Source organism: Salmo trutta, chromosome 18 (genome assembly GCF_901001165.1).
Source record: "Salmo trutta chromosome 18, fSalTru1.1, whole genome shotgun sequence".
NCBI classification, from domain to species: domain Eukaryota; kingdom Metazoa; phylum Chordata; class Actinopteri; order Salmoniformes; family Salmonidae; genus Salmo; species Salmo trutta.
In genome coordinates, this window is record NC_042974.1 from 14,620,359 (window position 1) to 14,642,013 (window position 21,655).

The 21,655-nt window shown below is 43.9% G+C and overlaps 1 protein-coding gene across 1 annotated transcript in view; it reads right to left on the reverse strand.

Moving 5' to 3' along the window:
- LOC115152875 (heparan sulfate glucosamine 3-O-sulfotransferase 3A1-like) overlaps positions 1-21,655 on the reverse strand; it is a 93,164-nt gene that overhangs the window by 36,396 nt on the left and 35,113 nt on the right. The gene's annotated exons all lie outside the window — the stretch shown is intronic.

Sequence of the window (21,655 nt, forward strand, 5' to 3'; positions counted from 1 at the left end):
GTTAAGCTTCAGGAAGATCCCACAAAAAGCTTGTGATTTATAAATATTAGTGCTAACTGAGTCTGATAGCAGATTACCCCTCTGTGAGTCAATATGTGTTTTCTCTGATTCTCTGAGTGAATTTCTAGAATATATCCGTAAAAATATGCGCTGCCAGAAAGATAATCCAATCCTCCTTATCTGGGTACAGTGTGATGCAGTCTCTTACTTCTACATCCACAGTAGAGCTTTATATTGAGAGAATATAAGTTGTATCCACTGTATGTATGCTGTTTACTTTTCTGCTGCTGAATGTTCTGGGTGTGGGGGGGGGCGTTCCAATCATCTCTCATAGCTTCCTGTCTGATTGTGGTGGGGTTCTGGTTCATCCTCTTTGATCGTCTGTGTTTTAGGAGGTTCACTAAATACATGACTGAAGAGGAGGAGAGTATAAAGGCTTGTTTAGAAGTTTAATCTCAGCCCATTCTGTTTCCTTTCAATGGTTCAGTAGAGGGGTGTCTACCCCGGCCACTGCTTCATCGTTCCTCTCTCCCAACCCCTTCCTCTATGATCTTAAAGGTATTCCAGCGTGCAGAGGCCCTATTGGTCTGGGTACCAGACCTGTTATGCTAACATTCCACCCCATGTTATGTTCATGCAAATATTTACACATGTTAAGTTTGCTAAAAATAAACGCAGTCGACAGTGAGAGGATTTTCAATTTTTTGCTGAGTTCATATCTTTATCACACTGGAGTTATATTCCATGAAGGTGGAGCTCCAGCAAATATGAAGGAATTACTGTCGCTGGAGTTATATTCCATGAAGGTGTAGCTCTAGTAAATATGATGGAATTACTGTTACAGTTTCCTACTGTCACGTCCTGACCCTTGTAAGAGGTCATTTTCCATAGTAGCGGGGTCAGGGCATGACAGGTGGGTGTTTTGGGTGGTTTTGGTTTTCTGTTTCTATGTGGGGTTCTCTAGATTTCTATTTCTATGTTTTTGTTTTCTATGTTTTGGCCAGGTATGGTTTCCAATCAGAGGCAGCTGTCTATCGTTGTCTCTGATTGGAAGCCATACTTAGGCAGCCTGTTTTTCATGTGTGGGTGTGGGTAGTTGTTTTCCGTTTTGTCAAAGTGTACCTTACAGAACTGTTGTCGGTCGTTTTGTTGTTTTGTTCAAGTGTCTTCATTAAAAGTCAAATATGAGCACTATACACGCTGCGCCTTGGTCTCCTTTAGACGACCCTTGTTACAGAACTACCCACCATGACTGGATCAAGCGGCGTGCCTGGGCAGAAATGGACACCTGGTCACATACGGAGTGGATGGAGAGGAGGAACTGGACTTGGGGCCAGGTAATCGATAGATATCGGAGCCTACCTGGGAAAAACGAGAGGCAGCCCCCCCCACATGGGTAGTTTGGCTGGGCCAGGGGTGAGGCCTGAGTCAACTACCCGTGCTTTTTGTGGTGAGCATGTGCCTGCCTCTTGCACTCTCTCTCCAGTGCGCCTCCATAGCACAGTACGTCCTGTGCCTGATCCTCGCGCTCTCCCTCCAGCGCGCCTCCAGAATCCAGTACATCCTGTGCCTGTTCTTTGCACTCTCCCTCCAGTGTGCATCCAAACCCAATACGGACGGTGCCTGCTTTGAGCACATGGCCCTCAGTGTGTCTCCCCAGTCCGGTGAGACCGGTTTCCTGCTCCACGTACAAAGCCTCCAGTGATAATCAATGGTCCGACGCCTGTAGAGATGATCCATGGCACTAAGCCTCTAGTGATGATCCATGGCCCGGAGCCTGTAGGGATATTCCATGGCACAAAGCCTGAAGAGGTAATCCATGGCCCGGAACCTGAAGAAATAATCCTTGGCAAAAAGCCTGGTGGGATTATAAATGGTCCGGAGTCTGTAGGGATATTCCATGGCACAAAGCCTGAAGAGGTAATCCATGGCCCGGAACCTGAAGAAATAATCCTTGGCAAAAAGCCTGGTGGGATTATAAATGGTCTGGAGCCTGTAGGGATAAACCATGGCATGAAGCCTGTAGCAATAATCCATGGCCCGGCACCTACAGAGATAATCCATGGCTAGAAGCCTCCAGTGATGATCCTTGGCACGGAACCTGTAGAGATGATCCATGGCATGGAGCCAGCAGCAACGGTCACTAGTCCGGAACCTATTACAACGCCTCCCAGTCCGGAGCCTCCAGTGGCGCTCCCCAGTCCAGAGCCTCCAGCGGCGCTCCCCAGTCCGGAGCCTCCAGCGGTGCTCCCCAGTCCGGAGCCTCCAGCGGCGCTCCCCAGTCCGGAGCCTCCAGCGGCGCTCCCCAGTCCGGAGCCTCCAGCGGCGGTCCGCAGCCCAGAGCCTTCAGCGGCGGCCCGTAGGTCAGAACCTCCAGCGGTGATCTACAGCACAGAGCTTCCGGTAACGATCTACAGTCCGATTCCTCCGATAATGATCCACAGGCCAGTGTTACAGAAGCGGAGGGATCTGCGGGCGGAATGGGGGTTACACCCTGAGCCGGAGCCACCTCCGTTGCTGGAGGATCGGAGGGAGAGGAAGGTTCTGGGTGTAGTACATGAGCCGCCATAGACTTTTGTCACCCTCCCTGCCCTCCCTTTGTGTTTGGGGTTGTTTTTGTTGGGTTTTGTTTGGGTGCAGTCGGAGTCTCCACCTTTGGGGGGGGGGGGGGGTGATGTCACGTCCTGACCCTTGTAAGAGGTCAGTTTCCATAGTAGAGTGGTCAGGGTGTGACAGGTGGGTGTTTTGGGTGGTTTTGGTTTTGTGTTTCTATGTGGGGTTCTCTAGATTTCTATTTCTATGTTTTTGTTTTCTATGTTTAGGCCAGGTATGGTTTCCAGTCAGAGGCAGCTGTCTATCGTTGTCTCTGATTGGAAACCATACTTAGGCAGCCTGTTTTTCATGTGTGGGTGTGGGTAGTTATAGTAGTTGTTTTCCGTTTTGTCAAAGTGTACCTTACGGAACTGTTGTCGGTCGTTTTGTTGTTTTGTTCAAGTGTCTTCATTAAAAGTCAAATATGAGCACTATACACGCTGCACCTTGGTCTCCTTTAGACGACCCTTGTTACACCTACGAAAAAACATGTGAGAAGGTGTTTCTGTCATTGCCGATTCACATCAACAAAGTGAATAAAGTCTAAGGTTTTCTCTCACAGAGAATATATATATTTGCACGGCCGGATAAAAAACATACCCGATTTAATCTGGTTACTACTCCTGCCCAATAACTAGAATATGCATATAATTGTTTGATTTGGATAGAAAACACCCTAAAGTTTCTAAAACTGTTTGAATGTTGTCTGTGAGTATAACAGAACTCATTTGGCAGGCCAAAACCTGAGAAGATTCCAAACAGGAAGCGCTCTCTCTGACTATTTCTTGGCCTTCTTGATCATCTCTAACCAAAACAGGGGATCTCTGGCATAACGTGACATTTTCTAATGCTCCCATAGGCTCTCAGAAGGCGCCAGAACGATGAATGGTGACTTTGCAGGCCATGGCTGAAAAACAGTAGCGCATTTGGATAGTGGTCCATCTGAGAACAATGAGACTGTGTCTTGAACGCGCGAACAAAACGCCGCTATTTGGATATAACTATGGAATATTTGGAACCAAACCAACATTTGTTATTGAAGTAGAAGTCCTGGGAGTGCATTCTGACGAAGAACAGCAAAGGTAATCCAATTTTTCTAATAGTAATTCTGAGTTTGGTGAGTACCACACTTGGTGGGTGTCAAAATAGCTAGACCGTGATGGCGAGCTATCTACTCAGAATATTGCAAAATGTGCTTTCACCAAAAAGCTATTTTAAAATCTGACACCGCGATTGCATAAAGGAGTCTGTATCTATAATTCTTAAAATACTTGTTATGTTTTTTGTGAACGTTTATCGTGAGTAATTTAGTAAATTCACCGGAAGTGTTCGGTGGGAATGCTAGTTCTGAACGTCACATGCTAATGTAAAAAGCTGTTTTTTGATATAAATATGAACTTGATTGAACAAAACATGCATGTATTGTATAACATAATGTCCTAGGAGTGTCATCTGATAAAGATCATCAAAGGTTAGTGCTGCATTTAGCTGTGGTTTTGTTTTTTGTGACATTATATGCTAGCCTCTTGTCGGGCTCGTCCCGTATGCGGGACGGACATCCAGCGGACATCCAGCGAAAAATCCTATCGCCATTAGCATAACAAAACGTAATATATATTTTTTTCAAATATAGGACTATGTTATATCGTTTTATAGATACACCTCTCCTGAATCGAACCACGTTGTCCGATTTCAAAAAGGCTTTACAGCAAAAGCAAAACATTAGATTATGTTAGAGGAGTATATCGTAAAAGTAGCCACATAGCCATTTTCCGACCAACCACATGCATCACAAATAACCAAAAAACAGCTAAATCCAGCACTAACCTTTGACAATCTTCATCAGATGACACTCCTAGGACATCATGTTACACAATACATGCATTCTTTTGTTCGATAAAGTTCATATTTTATATATAAAAACAGCATTTTACATCGGCGCGTGACGTTGACTAACTATTTTCCCTCAAATGCATGCAGTGAAACAGCGCTACAATTTACTAAATTACTATTCGAAAAAAATTTTAAAATGTAATATTGTCATTCTAAGATTTATAGATGAATATCTCTTGAAAGCACCTGTAATGCCAGATTTAAAATAACTTTACTGGGTAATCACACTTTGCGATAAAAGGGGATGCGATACTCAGAAAATAGGCTACCGTTACAGGTCAGCGCCATCTTGGAACAATCGCATATCAAATCTACTCTCCTATACTATTGTCAATAATCCCTTACCTTTGATTATCTTCATCAGGAAGCACTTCCAGGAATCCCAGGTCCACAACAAATGTATTTTTGTTCGAAAAAGTTAATCCTTTACGTCCCAATAGCTTGTTCTTGTTAGCGCGTTCTGAAGGCTGCTCCAAAACTTCCGTTGGCCGTGGGACTCCTCTTTCAATAAAATGAATTTTTTTACATTTAGGTTCGTTCAAACATGTCAAACGCTGTATAACATAAATCTTTAGGGCCTTTTTCAACCAGAGCTCCAATAAGATTCAAGGGGGACGATTGCATTGTCTTTCTAAACGTTTCGAAAGGGGAGGGTAGCCAGGGGCGCCGGCGTCATAATGCTGATGGCCCTCCTCATGTGACCACTTTCCACAGCGTCTCATTCAGTCAGTTTTCACAGTAGGAGACTCAAACCACTTTGTAAAGACTGGGGACATCTAGTGGAAGCAATAGGAAGTGCTCCATGAACCATTGCTCACGGTGTGATTTATAGGCAAAGTGATGAAGTTGAGTCCTCAATTCAGAATTCCACATCCTGTTACGATCGGTCTCGGGGTTTTGACTGCCATATGAGTTCTGTTATACTCACAGACACCATTCAAACAGTTTTGGAAACTTTAGGGTGTTTCTATCCACAAGTATTAATTATATGCATATCCTAGCTTCTGAGTTTGAGTAGAAGGCCGTTTAAAATGGGCACGAATTCTTTTCCAAAATCGCTGTAGCGCCCCCTATCCTAGGCGACCGACAAGAGGCTAGCTTGAAAATTGGGTGTCTGATTATTTCTGGCTGGGTACTCTGCTGACATAATCTAATGTTTTGCTTTTGCTGTAAAGCCTTTTTGAAATCGGACAGTGTGGTTAGATAAAGGAGAGTCTTGTCTTTAAAATGGTGTAAAATAGTCATATGTTTGAAAAATTGAAGTTTTCGGATTTTCGAGGACTTTGTATTTCGCGCCACACCCATCATTGGATATTGGAGCAGGTGTTCCGCTAGCGGAACGTCTAGATGTAAGAGGTTTTAATAAACCAACATTGCCATTTTGTTTGTTTTTTCAAGTTGTCCGTAACTTGTTTTGTACATAGTGTTGCTGCTACCATCTCTTATGACCGAAAAGAGCTTCTGGACATCATAACTGTGATTACTCACCTCAAATTGGACGAAGAGTTTTTCTTCAGTGAGTCGGATGGGAGGGATATACTACAGACACCTGACCAGGCCCAGATACCCGTCATTCGCTGGAAAAGGAAACTGACATTTTGTGGAAAAAGATCAGGGTGCCTTGTGAGGATCAGGCGACAAGTGTCTAATCTGCCTTTGCCTTCCGTCCTTCTAGCTAAAGTTCAATCGCTGGAAAATAAATGGGAAGAACTGAAAGCATGTATATCCAATCAACGGGACATTAAAAACTGTAATATCTTATGTTTCACAGAGTCGTGGCAGAACAACAACATTAAGAACATACAGCTGGCGAGTTATACACTCTTTTGGCAGGATAGAACAGCAGCCTCTGGTAGGACACGGGGCTGGAGCCTATGCATATATGTAAATATATTTTTTAAAACGCGTACAAAGCTCTCATTCGCACTCCATTTTGCAAATCTGACCACAATTCTATCCTCCTGATTCCTGCTTACAAGCAACAATTAAAGCACGAAGCACCAGTGACTCGGTCTATATAAAAGTGTTCAGATGAAGCAGATGCTAAACTACAGGACTGTTTTGCTAGCACAGAATGAAATATGTTCCGGGATTCATCTGATGGCATTGAGGAGTACACCACATCATTCACTGGCTTTATCAATAAGTGCATTGAGGACATCGTCCCCATAGTGACTGAACGTACATACCCCAACCTGAAGCCATAGATTACAGTCAACATTCACACTGAGCTAAAGGGTAGAGCTGCCGCTTTCAAGGAGCGGGACGCTAACCCGGAAGCTTATAAGAAATCCCACTATGCCTTCCGACGAACCATCAAAAAGGCAAAGCGCCAATACAGGACTAAGATCGAATCGTACTACACCGGCTCCAACGCTCGTTGGTTGTGGCAGGGCTTGCAAACTATTACAGACTACAAAGGGAAGCACAGCCGAGAGCTTCCCAGTGACACGAGCCTACCAGACAAGCTAAATAACTTCTACACTCGCTTCGAGGCAAGTAACACTGAAACATGCATGAGATCATCAGCTGTTGCGGACGACTGTGTGATCACGGTATCCATAGCCGATGTGAGTAAGACCTTTAAACAGGTCAACAGTCACAAGGCCGAGGAGCCAGACGAACTACCAGGATGTGTGCTCCGAGCATGCGCTGACCAATTGGCAAGTGTCTTCACTGAAATGTTCAACCTCTCCCTGTCTGAGTCTGTAATACCAACATGTTTCAAGCAGACCACCATAGTCCCTGTGCCCAAGAACACTAAGGTAACCTGCCTAAAGGACTACCGACCCATAGCACTCATGTCTGTAACCCTGAAATGCTTTGAAAGGCTGGTCATGGCTCACATCAACACCATTATCCCAGAAGCCCTAGACCCACTCCAATTTGCATACCACACCAACAGATCCACAGATGATGCAATCTCTATTGCACTCCACAATGTCCTTTCACACCTGGACAAAAGGAACATCTATGTGAGAATGCTATTCATTGACTACAGCTCAGTGTTCAACACCATAGTGCCCTCAAAGCCCATCACTAAGCTAAGGACCCTGGGACTAAACACCTCCCTCTGCAACTGGATCCTGGACTAACAGGCGGGCCGCCCCCAAGCGGTAAGGGTAGGTAACAACACATCCGCCACGCTGATCCTCAACACGGGGGCCTCTCAGGGATGCGTGCTCAGTCCCCTCCTGTACTCCCTGTTCACTTATGACTGCACAGCCAGGCACGACTTCAACACCATCATTAAGTTTGCTGATGATACAGGTTGAGAGCTTCAAGTTCCTTGGCATCCACATCACCAACAAACTAACGTGGTCCAAGCACACCAAGACAGTCGTGAAGATGGCTCGACAAAACCTATTCCCCCTCTGGAGACTGAAAAGATTTGGCATGGGTCCTCAGATCCTCAAATGGTTTTACAGCTGCGAGAGCATCATGACGGGTTGCATCACTGCCTGGTATGGCAACTGCTCAGCCTCCGACCGCAAGGCACTGCAGAGGGTAGTGCGTATGGCCCAGTACATCACAGTTGCGAAGCTTCCTGCCATCCAGGACCTCTATACCAGGCAGTGTCAGAGGAAGGCCTGAAAAATTGTCATAGACTCCAGCCACCCTAGTCATAGACTGATCTCTGTCTGCTACCGCACGGCAAGCGTTACTGGGGCGCCATGTCTAGGTCCAAGAGGCTTATCAACAGCTTCTATCCCATTTCATGAGACTCCTGAACATCTATTCAAATGGCTACCCCCCCCTTCTACATTGTCACTACTCTCTGTTATTATCTATGCATAGTCACTTTAATAACTCTACATACATGTACATATTAGCTCAATTACCTCAACACCGGTGCCCCCGCACATTGACTCTGTACCGCTGCCTGTGGTATATAGCCCAGCTATTGTTATTTACTGCTGATCTTTAATTACACTGCGTGCACAATTTTTAGGCAAATTGTATTCCTCTGGATTCATTTTATTGTTGAACAAACACAATGCTCTCAGTCAATCCAAAATGTTATTGAATCTCAAACCTGAATGTTTAACAAAGGAAAAGTGAGTTTTGTCTTTCTCAGGGAAATATATAAGTGTGCACAATTATTAGGCAACTATTAGTGTGCAATATTATTAACTATTAGTGTGCAATATTATTTTGTAACTAAATTACAAAAATAATTTCTCTCAACTCACGTGTTTATTCTCAATTTTTAGAGTAAGTTTAACAGATAAGTAACACAAAATGACAATTATATTACATTTTTGACCTTTCAAAAATATTCAGTAACCAATATAGCCACCCTTATTTTCAATAACTGCCACGAGCCTTCCATCCATGGTGTCTGTCAGTTTCTTGATCTGTTCATGATCAATTTTCGCTGAAGCAGCAACCACAGCCTCCCAAATGCTGTTCAAAAAGTTGTATTGTCTTCCATCACTGTAAATCTCACGGTTGAGAAGGGCCCACAAGTTCTCAATAGGATTTAAGTCAGGTGAGGAAGGGGGCCAGGTCATTATTTAGGCATCTTTGAGGCCCTCTCTGGCTAGCCAAGCAGTGGAGTACTTGCATGCATGTGATGGAGCATTGTCCTGCATAAAGATCATGGCCTTCTAGAATGCTGAGGACTTCTTCCTGTACCACTGTTTGACGAAAGAATCTTCCAGAAACACCCAGTAGGTTTGGGAGTTGAGTTTCAGTCCAACCCGAAAAGGTCCAACTACCTCACCCTCAATGATAGCAGCCCATACCAGTACCCCTCCTTCACCTTGCTGGCACCTGACTCAAAGTGGTGCCTGTGTCCATTACTGATCCAGCCACGGGCCCATCTATTTGGTCCATCAAGAGTCACTTTAATTTCATCTGTCCATAAAACCTTTGAAAAATCTGTCTTCAGGTATTTCTTTGCCCAATCTTGATGCTTCAACTTGTGAATCTTATTCAGTGGTGGTCTTGTTTCAGTCTTCTTGACCTTGGCCATGTCTCTGAGCACTTGACACCTTGTACTTCTGAACACTCCAGGTAGGTTGCAGTTCTGGAATACGGTGGCACTGGAGGATAATGGGTTCCTGGTAGTTTGACGTTTAATTCTTCTCAAGTCTTTTGCAGTTAATTTGCGCCTTTTCTTCCCCATGCATTTTTTGGCGCCCCAGTTGACTATTCGCAACAAAACGTTTGAATGTCCGGTGGTCACACCTCAATAGTTTAGCTATTTAAAGAGTGTCGCATCCGTCTGAAAGGCATTTTACATTTTTGGCTTTTCAGCGTCAGTTACATTTATTTTTTGGCCCATTTTACCTGAGGTAATGAGGCTGCCTAATAATTATGCACACCTTGATATAAGGTGTTATTCACTTTCGCCACACCCTCCCTCATTACACAAATACATATCACCTGAAAATTATTAAATCCAATAAGCATTCAAGTTTATATGGTTTGGAGTTTGAAAATGTGAATAGAAACAATGATATGATCAGAATACTCACTTGCCTAATAATTGTGCACGCAGTGTAATTTGTATTTTTATCTCTTACTTTTTTTGGTATTTTCTTAAAACTGGGCTTGTAAGGTAAAATGCATTTGTACCTGTTTGTATTTGGAGCATGTGACAAATACCATTTGATTTGATTTATAGAGAAGGGAACTGATGACTGGTTGAAAGAAATGGATAATAAGAATATTGTGGGAGCTGTACTGTTAGATTTCAGTGGTGCCTTTGATATTATTGACCATAACCTGTTGTTGAGAAAACTTATGTTTTAAGGCTTTTCAACCTCTGCCATATTGTGGATTCAGCACTGTCTATCTAATAAAACTCAACTGGTTTTCTTCAATGGAAGCTTCTCTAATGTCAAACATGTAAAGTGTGGTGTACCGCACTATAATTATTATTATGAACAAAACAAATCCAAAAACAGAAATATACAAACAAGAGTACATAAACCTAACAGACTTATTACAAATCAAGATACTTTTTCAATTTGTCAAAAAGTTTTATGGTATGTATTGCTTTTTTGTTTGTACACTTACTAATTTCAAAATATAAATATTATTTTATCTTAAACAATGTGAAGAGGGGTTTGTTATTCATCCACGTCATTTTATGGTTAAAGAATCTGCCATGAAAAATAAACAAATGAACAACGAAAGTTAAGTCAAGGTCCATATCATTTGGATCAAAATAAAACATAATATCAGTCTTTCAAATTAACATTAATAATAGTTTATTTTAAAATAAAATCTTCTAACTCACTCCAAAATCTCCCACAAATACACATTTGTTATCAATAGCTATTTTGAATCTGTGTATAATAAAGATCTTTACAGGGGTGCTTGACTGCTGTCGTTAGTACAGAATGCTCAGATCAACCCTTAAATTGTAAACTGTCATGGTCAAAACATAGAAATTCAATGGTTGTAAAGATGGGGAGAGGTATGTCTGTAAAAAAAAGATACTCTGCTATTTTGACACTACACTCCAAAAAGCAAGTCCTGCAGGCTCTAGTTTCATCTTATCTTGATTATTGTCCAGTTGTGAGGTCGAGTGCTGCAAGCAAATACCTACTTAAGCTGCAGCTGGCCCAGAACAGAGCGGTACTCTTATATTAGCAGAGTGCTAATATAAATACTATGTATGCCAGTCTGTCTTGTCTAAGAGTTGAGGAGAAACTGACTGCATGACTTCTTATTTTTATAAGAAACATTAATGTGTTGAAAATCCCAAATTGTTCGCATAGTCAACTTACACATAGCACTGACACACACACTTACCCCACCAGACATGCCACCAGGGGTCTTTTCACATTCCCCACATCCAGAACAAATTCAAGAAAGCGTACAGTATTATATAGAGCCATTATTGCATGGAACTCCGTTCCATCTCATATTGCGCAAATTAACAGCAAACCTCGTTTAAAAAAACAGACAAAGCAACACCTCACAGCACAAAGCCTCTCCCCAATTTGACCTAGACAGTTTGGATATATATATTGATATGTAGGCTACATGTGTCTTTTTTAAATTGATGTAGTTCTGTCCTTCTCTATTATTGTTCGGTATTATGTCATGTTTCCTGCTTTGTGTGGACCCCAGGAACAGCTAATGGGGATCCTAATAAAATAGCAAATACCAAAAAATGCCCTCACCCTCCATCCCCCCACTCTTCCCCCCCTCCCCCGCTCCTCATCTTCCATCCCCCCACTCCTCACCTCCACTCCTCATCCTCTATCCCCCACTCCTCATCCTCCATCCCCCCACTCCTCACAATCCACTCCTCATCCTCTATCCCCCACTCCTCACCCTCCATCCCTCACTCCTCACCCTCCCTCTTCATCCTCCATTCCCCCACTCCTTACCCTCCATGCCCCCACTCCTCACCCTCCATCTCCCCACTCTCCATACCCCACTTCTCATCCCACATCCCCCACTCGTCACCCTCCATCCCCCAACTCCTCACCCTCCACCCACACTCCTCACCTGCCATCCCTCCACCTTCCTGGCATCACTCCCTCTGGAAGCAGCTCTAGAGAGGGGTTCAGATTAGCATGTCTAAAACTGGCTTCTTATCGCTTCTCTCGTCATTACACCCACGCCAGGCTTCTCATTACACCCACGCCAGGCTTTTACCCTCTCTCTGAGAGAGAGAGAGAGAGAGAGAGAGAGAGAGAGACTCTCTCTACTGGATCCAGACAGTCACAAACATTCTTTTCAGCTTTAACATCTGAAACGTGTTTCCGTTTAACATTGGGAGGAATAAATCAAGAGATGCGGTAATAATAATTACTAAATTAATGTATTCTTAAATGTAGCACTGCATGGAGGGTTGGCAGTGGTGGGGGAGGCAAGCAGGGTTAACAACAAGGTTGGATGCACGATTTCCATTCTGAGCCCCCTGCATTATCCATTCAGTTAATAGCCCGGGAAAAAAGGAACTTAAAGCACCTCTTTTGTTTCTGTCGAGGCAGCTAACAGTGGTGCTGGCCCTGTGCATAACGAACAGGTGATTATGAGGTATGAGAAGGGGGGGCCCATGCTATCATGATAACAGTAAGTAATGCCAATAGAGGGACAAGGAGGAGAAGGGAGGAGAGGATGGAGTAAAGGAGGGAGGAAAGGAAGGAAGGAGAGGGTGTCCACTGCGGAACAAGTCTACTGTAGAATGTCACAGTTGGTAAAATGACACAAATGGCTAAAGCAGAACCAGGCTGGGCAGCAGTTGACTGGGCTCCAGCCCAACAGACAGACTCAATAGACCCTGGTAAGAACCTGAAAGCCACAGCACCTTATCGGCAGGCTAAACTGACCATGTATGCATCCCAAATGGCACCCTATTCCCTATGTAGTGCACTACCTTTGACCAAGGACCATATGGCTCTGGTCAAAAGTTGTGCCCAATATAGGTAATAGGATGTAATCTGGGGTGTAGCCTATACCATCTGGGATGCAGCCTATGCAAACAATAGATAGACAGGATTGTGAGTTTCTTTGCAGAGCTACCCCATAAAGAAGAAAACACCTGCAAAGCAAAGTGGACAAAGAAATGAATAAAAACATTATCTTTAGCTCTCATGCTCTGCACCAGCATCTAATGGGTTAACCCTCACAACACATGGTACGCAAAGTTGACAGGGTCCTTTAACATGAACTACTAGGCTATAGATGAACAGTTATCTGAGGGATGTTTCCCTTCATTCATTTACCAGCAGGTCTCTGTATTTATGTATGACCTTATAATATTCAGTCCCTTGTAACTGTCTGCCTGTATTATCTGGCTAGTAACTAATTCTGACCAACCCAGCACACACACACCCTGATCTCTGGTGAGAAGGTGATCATATGTGCACACACACACACACACACACACACACACACACACACACAGGCACATGCACAGGCATGGATGTACACACACACTGCTCCCTATATGTTGCCAGCATGATGCTAAATGAGGTGTTCAAGAAGCATCGGACAGCTTCTTGATGATTCATATTATCAATCAGGGTGTCATTTATTTATTTTTTCACGTTGATGTAATGGTCCTAAAACATATTAACATCGAGGGAGTATTCTGGAGAGGGATAATGTGTGAATATTTTAAGTGTTATTGAGTCAAACTCTGCCATCCTTGAATGACGTCTTCCATACCACACAGTATACCCCCATTAATAAATATACTCCATCAGAACTGTGATTAGAAAATGTTTTAAGTAGTGTGGAAAGAAAAAAATAATTGGCTATGGTACAAAATAATATGAGCGTCACGACTTCCGCCGAAGTTGGTGCCTCTCCTTGTTCGGGAGGCGTTCGTCACCGGCTTTCTAGCTGCCACCGATCCATGTTTCTTTGTCGATTGGTTATGTCTTGATTGTTCACACCTGGTTCCCATTTGGTTATGATTACTTCCCTATTTAAACCCTCTGGTCATCATAATGTTTTGTGCGTTATTGTTTTACTGTTGGTATTGTTCGTTGTGTTTGTAGTTCTTGTTTTCCCTGCGTGGATTTTGTATACTGAATTTTTATTTGAGTAAATTACTTAATTTTTACTCAGTTCGGTGTCCTGCGATTGACTCCTTTCCTCATCACCTATACACTGACAATGAGTACAAGACCAGAATGCATAGTACCATTAATATTCATGATAAATGAATCACATTGGCATTTACATTAGTGTTCCAACATGTAAATACTAAACATTCAGTATTGGAAGAAGGAATTTGTGCATCAGGACAGTACCTTGGGGCTAGAGACTATACGTGTGGAAATGTCATGTGAAATCATGTGATTTTGCACATGTGCAATCAGATTGTTTTTCCATTAGGGATGTTTCCGTAAGTGACTCAATGCATTATTTAAAGATACTTTCTGCTGTAATGCGCATGGAGGTGATCACTAGGAGAGTTAGACATGAACAGGACTACCACATGGCAGATCCAAAAAGGTTTGTGGGATAGGGAAAGTCTGCTGGGTTTAAGCCTTGGCAGAGCAGAGCAGACCTCGGTTAAAGTAGAAGCCAGTTGGACAGAAGAGAAAAGGAGAAAGAGAAAGAGAGGAGAAACATAAGAGATAAACAGGGCAGTAAAAGGAATGATTCACTGGTGCTGGCTAAGTGGAAAATAATATGATGTAATGAATGGTATGTCAGAAACAGCCCGGCCCATGGCCTCCTGAGTGGCGCAGGGATCTAAGTCACTGCATCACAGTGCTAGCTGTGCCACTAGAGATCCTGGTTTGAGTCCAGGCTCTGTCGCAGCCTGCTGCAACCGGGAGACCAACAGGGCGGCACACAATTGGCCCAGCGTCGTCCAGGTTAGGGGAGGGTTTGGTCGGCAGGGATGTCCTTGTCCCATCGTACTCTAGGGACTCCTGTGGCGGGCCGAGCGCATGCACGCTGACAGGGTCGCAGGTGTACGGTGTTTCCTCCGACGCATTGGTGTGGCTGGCTCCCAGGTTAAGTGGGTATTGTGTCAAGAAGCAGTGCGGCTCGGTTGGGTTGTGTTTTGGAGGACGCAGGGCTCTTGACCTTCGCCTCTCCCGAGTCTGCACGGGAGTTGCAGCAATGAGACAAGACTGTAACTACAAATTGGAAACCATGAAATTGGGGAGAAAAAGGGTAAAAAAATTAAAATAACTGCCAGGCCCAATGCCCAATGAAGCAGGAGGTGTAGAGTGGTGTGTCCGTGCTTGTGAATGTGTGTGTGAGAGGAGGTTCCCCCACATTAGCCCGCCCATTACCGCTGGCCGGGAGGAGGGTGAAGTGAAAACCCAATGGCAGGCATCATGCTTAGGGGGACACTACTCCTGAGACATCACAGTGACCATCTAAAATAATGCTAATTTCAACTGTCTCTTTCTCAGCAGGCAAACTAATCATTGGTTGGGAAGGATCTCTACAACCTAATCAATACTGAGCTTCTCAAGGAGGACCGCCCATAATAAGAATGTAGTTCATGGTGAAAGTTCTCAATCACCCACTGATTGGTTCATCAAAGCTGACTTACAACTCAATAAGGTGTGAAACAATACAAACACACTATCAAGCATACACACAGAGTAACTGCTAACTGGTTTTAGTTAACGCTAGAATCCTTCATTGAAACATAACAAAGCAGCCGTCACCAAGCCTCTGTTTGGGCAAAAAGCTGAAAGACGGGCCTGGAGAAATGTAACAACTATCAAATTCATAAACAGAGCTATGGATGCAAGGACTGACCATCCATGATATCAACATTCTATTTTTAACCATGTTTTGAAGCTATAAATTGTTTGTTTAAATTTACATTGTTTACAAACATTGGAGCAAAGCAAGCTTATATTTTGGGTTCTGATGGGGTACAACAGTTAAACTACCTGGTTTTAGTTTAAGCTAAAAGCATACATTTTTAGGTCCAGAAATGTATGTAGCAACAAAGGATTTTAGCTTTAAGGAGGTCCAACTAGAAGCACATTTTTATATAGAAATATAAAAAATTACATTTCCAAGACCCTCAGTGGTGATATGCAATTAAAAATAATATTTCTCTCTCTCTCCAAACACTGTAATGTAAATGTAATAACCAGCTATGAAAAAAATCTGTTTCATGACTTAAGATAATAATGTGAAAAAAACGATTTGATTAAATGGATTCCATTTGTTATTGCTAAATAATTGGATTTAGAATCTTTTTTCACTGTAAGAAAATGTTTCCTCAGTTACCAAAGTGAGATAAATACATCTGACCTCGGCCAAGTGATTTCTTGGCTTTTATTCAGTTACTCACTTTTCATTTGACTTATTTCCCAACATATTATACATTCATAGATTTGGAACGAAACATCATATTGTGTTTTTACACAGTGTAACGCTATGCTGTTTGGCACACGGAAATCTTTTGTAGCACTCTTTCACCATTTCCACCCTCATTCATTGAAATCCCCCAGAAAGGGATATGTTATGTTTACTGTCAGAGACAAATATTTATCTAAGAGATAAATAGACAGACAAATAATGAGATTCCTTCCCTCCTTACATTCTGCCCTCTGTGATAGAGAGTTGGTTATTAATGACCCTAGGCCAAGGCCTTGCTTGGCTCAGACAGAGATAATGTAAGAAACAGTGAAGAATGTGTCGACGTGAGAAACAGTGAGGATCAACTAAGGCCGTCAATGTGTGGGAACAACATGGGATACGCAGTGGGGAGCCTTGAACTCTCATTTGTGTTAATAAAACGTATCTAAATTGTTTGTGTAATGAAATGAACGTTGTCAGGGCCAGGGGGGCCTGGGGGACATCAATTAAGCAGATAAGGAAATTAAAATAAATCCCTTCTGATGGTGACTTGCCGGCTGGTCGCTGTGCCGACTGCACATCCAGTAAACAACAGGGAGGAAACAGGAAGCAGGAAGTAATTTTGCTGAGCGATTTGATCTTTAAGACATCGGGCAGCAGCCTAGATACTAGTCTGTCTACTAGTCTGTCTATAGTCTGTCCTCTCTTCAGGACAGCTTTTACTACTTACTCATCAGAGATCAACAGTGTGGTCATACTGTGTCTGTCTCTTAAAATGACTTGATCCTTGAGGCCATGACACCATACATGAGTTTACATAATATAATGATGATAGTGAGTGAGGTAATAGTCTATAGATGTAAATGTAAATGTGTGGGGACACAGATTGACAGAGTGAAACGGGTTAGAGACCAAGAGGACAGGATCAGCTTTTCCTCTCCCAACCATAACCTTAACCATTAGTGAGCAAAATGCCAAACTGACCCAAGATCAGTGTCTAGGGGTAACTTCACCGTAGTGTGTCCCCTGAGTGGGGATTTCTGGGATGTGTAGAAGTGGGTGGTGGAGATGATTACAGCATCTGCTGAATGGGCCGCGATCCACAGTTAAGGCGAGGCAATGCAACAACCAATGGTTGAGTGCCACGTCATCGACTGTGTTATCAACTGACAGATTTTTATAACATGTGACGTGGTAAGCTGATACTTAAAATACCTATCCAGGCATTGTAACATCAGCAACTTCTAAGCTCTGGAATGCTGCCAATAATGCAGGTCACCTAATTGGCTGAATTAATAATGTATGGCGGTGTGTTTGGGGAGGAGGTGGTGGTGAGAGCCAACATAGTTCAGAAAGAGGAACTACCACTGCTGCTGAACTTGTTCTAGGTACTGTCGTAGGAGAGAACTGGAGTTGATAGGCGGAGTTGACAGGCAGAGTTGATAGGTGTGACAAAGGAATGAATGGGACACGAGGGTAAGAACATTTTTATTTTACTGCGAACGTGAATTAATTGCCGTTCTCAAGGTGTCCATTGTCAAGACGATGCATAAAAACCAGCTAATAAAAACGCCCTCTCTTCCTGTCTCTAGGAGTCAGCACCTTAGATCCATTGTTTTCCCCTCCATTCAAAATGTCACGTGCGCTCCCTCTCCGGCCTCTAGGTCACCAGGCTGCTCGTTATGGCGCCCACCTGTCACCTTTGTTACGCCCATCTGCACATAATGACACTCACCTGGACTCCATCACCTACTTGATTACCTGCCCTTTATGTCACTCCCTTTGGTTTCTTCCCCAGTGGTCATTGTTTCTGTATCTGTCTCATGTTGGTGCGCTGTTTGTGTTTCTTGTTGTGTTTGTTTATTTATTAAATGTATTCACTCCCTGAACATGCTTCCCGACTCTCAACGTACATCATTACAACAAACAAAAAGGATCAACATTATTCGAAGGATTTTCAGGGGTGGTTTAAAGCATTTGTTGTCAAGACACAAGGGGACTGAAAATGATGGATGTTGAACACAAAAGAAAAACAAAAGAATAATAAAAAAATTCATAAGTTGGCATGTGTTCTAAATGACAAAATTCTAAAAATGATAATGGATATTAACTGAAATTATCCAATATAATTTCTTGCAATAGCTCTTTGTGATTGAAAAAAAATATTTCTCTCAAAATTGTGATTCCTAAAAGATGTGTCTAGAGATTTTGGTCAAATCTGTAAGATTTGTCGAAAATGTATCAGGAATGAGCAGGGTCAGCTATACCAAGCCTACCAGCGTTTTTCCCCTTGCTCCTGTCTTTTTCTAGTTCCTGTTTTCTAGTTTTCCTGGTTTTGACCATTCTGCCTGCCCTGACCCCTGCTGTTCTCTACCTTATGGACTCTGATCTGGATTACTGACCTCTGCCTGTCCTTGTCCCCAGACGAACGGCTATACTTCACACGAAAAGTTACCTGTATTGCGAGGTTCCTGATAATTTTGTGGCCACCTGTCCACTAAAAGACCAGGCTCACCAGTTGGAGCAAGTACTCTGGTGGGCCATATGGAAAACTTTTCCTCTCCCCTTACTCGCACCCCTTTTCAAGCCATCTTGCTGTGGGGGAACCACTCAAAATCACTCCGGGTACTCATCGACTCTGGGACCGATGAGAGCTTTATCGATGCTACCCTGGTGTCCGAGCTGGGCATCCCCACTCAGCCCCTCTCCATTCCCATGGATGTTAGAGCACTGGACGGGCGCTCTATAGGCCAGGTCACCCACAATACCACCCCTATCAACCTACGTGTGTCAGGGAACCATAGCGAGACGATCAAATTCCTGCTTATTAAGTCTTCTCAGGTTCCCGTGGTATTGGGATTCTCTTGGCTCCAGCGACACAATCCCCTTATTGACTGGTCTGCTGGTGCCATCATGGGCTGGAGCCCTATCTGCCACACTCATTGCCTGAAGTTAGCGCAGCCTGCCCTGGGACGTCTTCCTGGGTACTCGGAAATTGCCCCGGACCTCTCCACCATTCCCGCAGAGTACCAGGAACTCCGGGAGGTGTTCAGTAAGGCCCGGGTCACTTCGTTTCCACCGCACTGACCATATGACTGCGGGATCAACCTTCTCCTAGTCACCACTCTGCCCCGGGACGACTGTACTCTCTGTCGCTGTCGGCTCCGGAGACCAAGGCTATAGAGACCTACATTGTGGAATCCCTAGCTGCAGGGTTCATCCGTCCTTCTGCCTCCCCTGTCAGCGCAGGGTACTTCTTTGTGGAGAAGAAGGACAAAACCCTGTGCTCGTGCATCGACTACCGGGGCTCCGCATTTGTCACATGCACGATCTGTGTGCAGAACAAGACTCCCCGGCAAGCTCCGGCTGGTCTCCTTCAACCTCTGGTTGTTCCTCACCGTCTCTGGTCTCACATATCACTGGACTTTGTCACGGGTATCCTCCCGTCTGATGGCAGCACCACTATCCTGACAGTAGTGGACCGGTTATCTGAAGCCGCCCACTCTCCCCAAGCTACCTTCTGCTAAAGACTCTCCATGGACTCCAATACCGTTGGCCCGGATATTTGTCCGCCGCTGTCGTCGTACCTGGAAGAGAGCTCGGTCAGCTCTTCTCAAGAACACCTCCAGGTATCAATGACAAGCGGATCGCCACTGGACCCCGGTATCGTCTCGGGCAGAGGGTATGGCTGTCCACCCAAGATCCGCCCCTCCGGGTGGAGTCCTGCAAACTTCACCCCGGTTTTTCTGCCCTTTCCCCATCTCCAAGATCATTAGCCCCTCTGCTGTTCGTCTTCTGTTACCTCGTACCCTCTGTATACAAACCACTTTTCATGTGTCTATGATCAAACCCATGTCTCACAGCCCTTTGTCTCCCGTTTCCTGTTTCAATTCTGTCTGCCCTGACCCTGAGCCTGTCTGCCGTTCTATACCTTGTCACACCAACCTGGATTATTGACCTCTGCCTGCCCTGACCCCGAGACTGCCTGCTGTTCTGTACCTTATGGACTCTGATCTGGATTACTGACCTCTGCCTGTCCTTGACCTGTTGTTTTGCCTGCCTCCTGTTCTTGTAATAAACTTTGGTACTTCGACACTGTCTGCATCTGGGTCTTCTCCTGAAATGTGATAATATTTAAATAATCAAATGTTATAATTAAACAATCAAGGCCTTTAAACAGTAGTTGGACAATTATTGGAAAAATGAAATACCTTTTATGGAGTCTGACAGAGTTTAGATACCCCATTTTTATAATTATCCCTCATATTTTCTTCTCTTAATTTCTCTGCAGTATCACAGCCTATCCAAGCCTCTTGCTCTGATCCGAGCTTCATTTATTAGTATGCAATAGCTCATATTTAGGAGAAAGGAGAGACAGAGCCCTATGACACCAGGACCAAGAAGTCAGACCACATCACCCTCACACTTTAAATGTATGTTCTTTCTTTTTTCTCAGTAGAGCTCTGAGATAACTCTAATGAAAGTGCTATGCAAATTCAATGTATAATAATAATTATTATTATTACTACATTGCAGAAAGTACCTATTTCGTTCAGGAACTGGATCTCTGGAACATTGAAGATGTTCCTTGTCTCTATCACCATCTGGGTACAGCGACATGCTTTTGTGGCAGCAGCAATCTCCCCCTGCCTCAGCCTCATGTCTAGTCAGGGCTAGTTACATTAGCAATTACAAATGTTCAGGTTAAAATTCATTGAATTACTTGGTGGCTTCCCCCGTGCCCCACTGTGGCCAGATCTATCACATCCTGGGAGCCAGAGAGACCCTGAATCACCACACACACACGCATGCGCATACGCAATCACACAAAACACACACACACACACACACACACACAACAGCGCCTCTTCAACCTCAGAAGGCTGAAGAAATGTGGCTTATCACCCAAAATCCTGACTAACTTTTACAGATCTACAATCGAGAGCATCCTGTCTTGCTGTATCACAGCCTGGTATGGCAACTGCTCCACCCTCAACCGCAAGGCTCTCCAGAGGGTAGTGCGGTCTGCACAATGCATCACCAGTGGCAAACTTCCTACCCTCCATGTCACTTATAGCACCCGATGTCACAGGAATGCAAAAAAGATAATCAAAGACAACAACCACCCGAGCCACTGCCTGTTCACACCGCTACCATCCAGAAGATGAGGTCAGTACAGATGCATCAAAGCTGGGACGAGAGACTGAAGAACAGCTTCTATCTCAAGGCCATCAGACTGCTAAACAGCAATCACTAACTCAGAGAGGCTGCTGCCTACATGGAGACCCAATCACTGGCCACTTTAACAAATGGATCACTAGTCACTTTAACAGTGACACTTTAAATAATGCCACTTTAATAATGTTTACATATCTTCTGTTACTCATATGAAATGTATATACTGTAT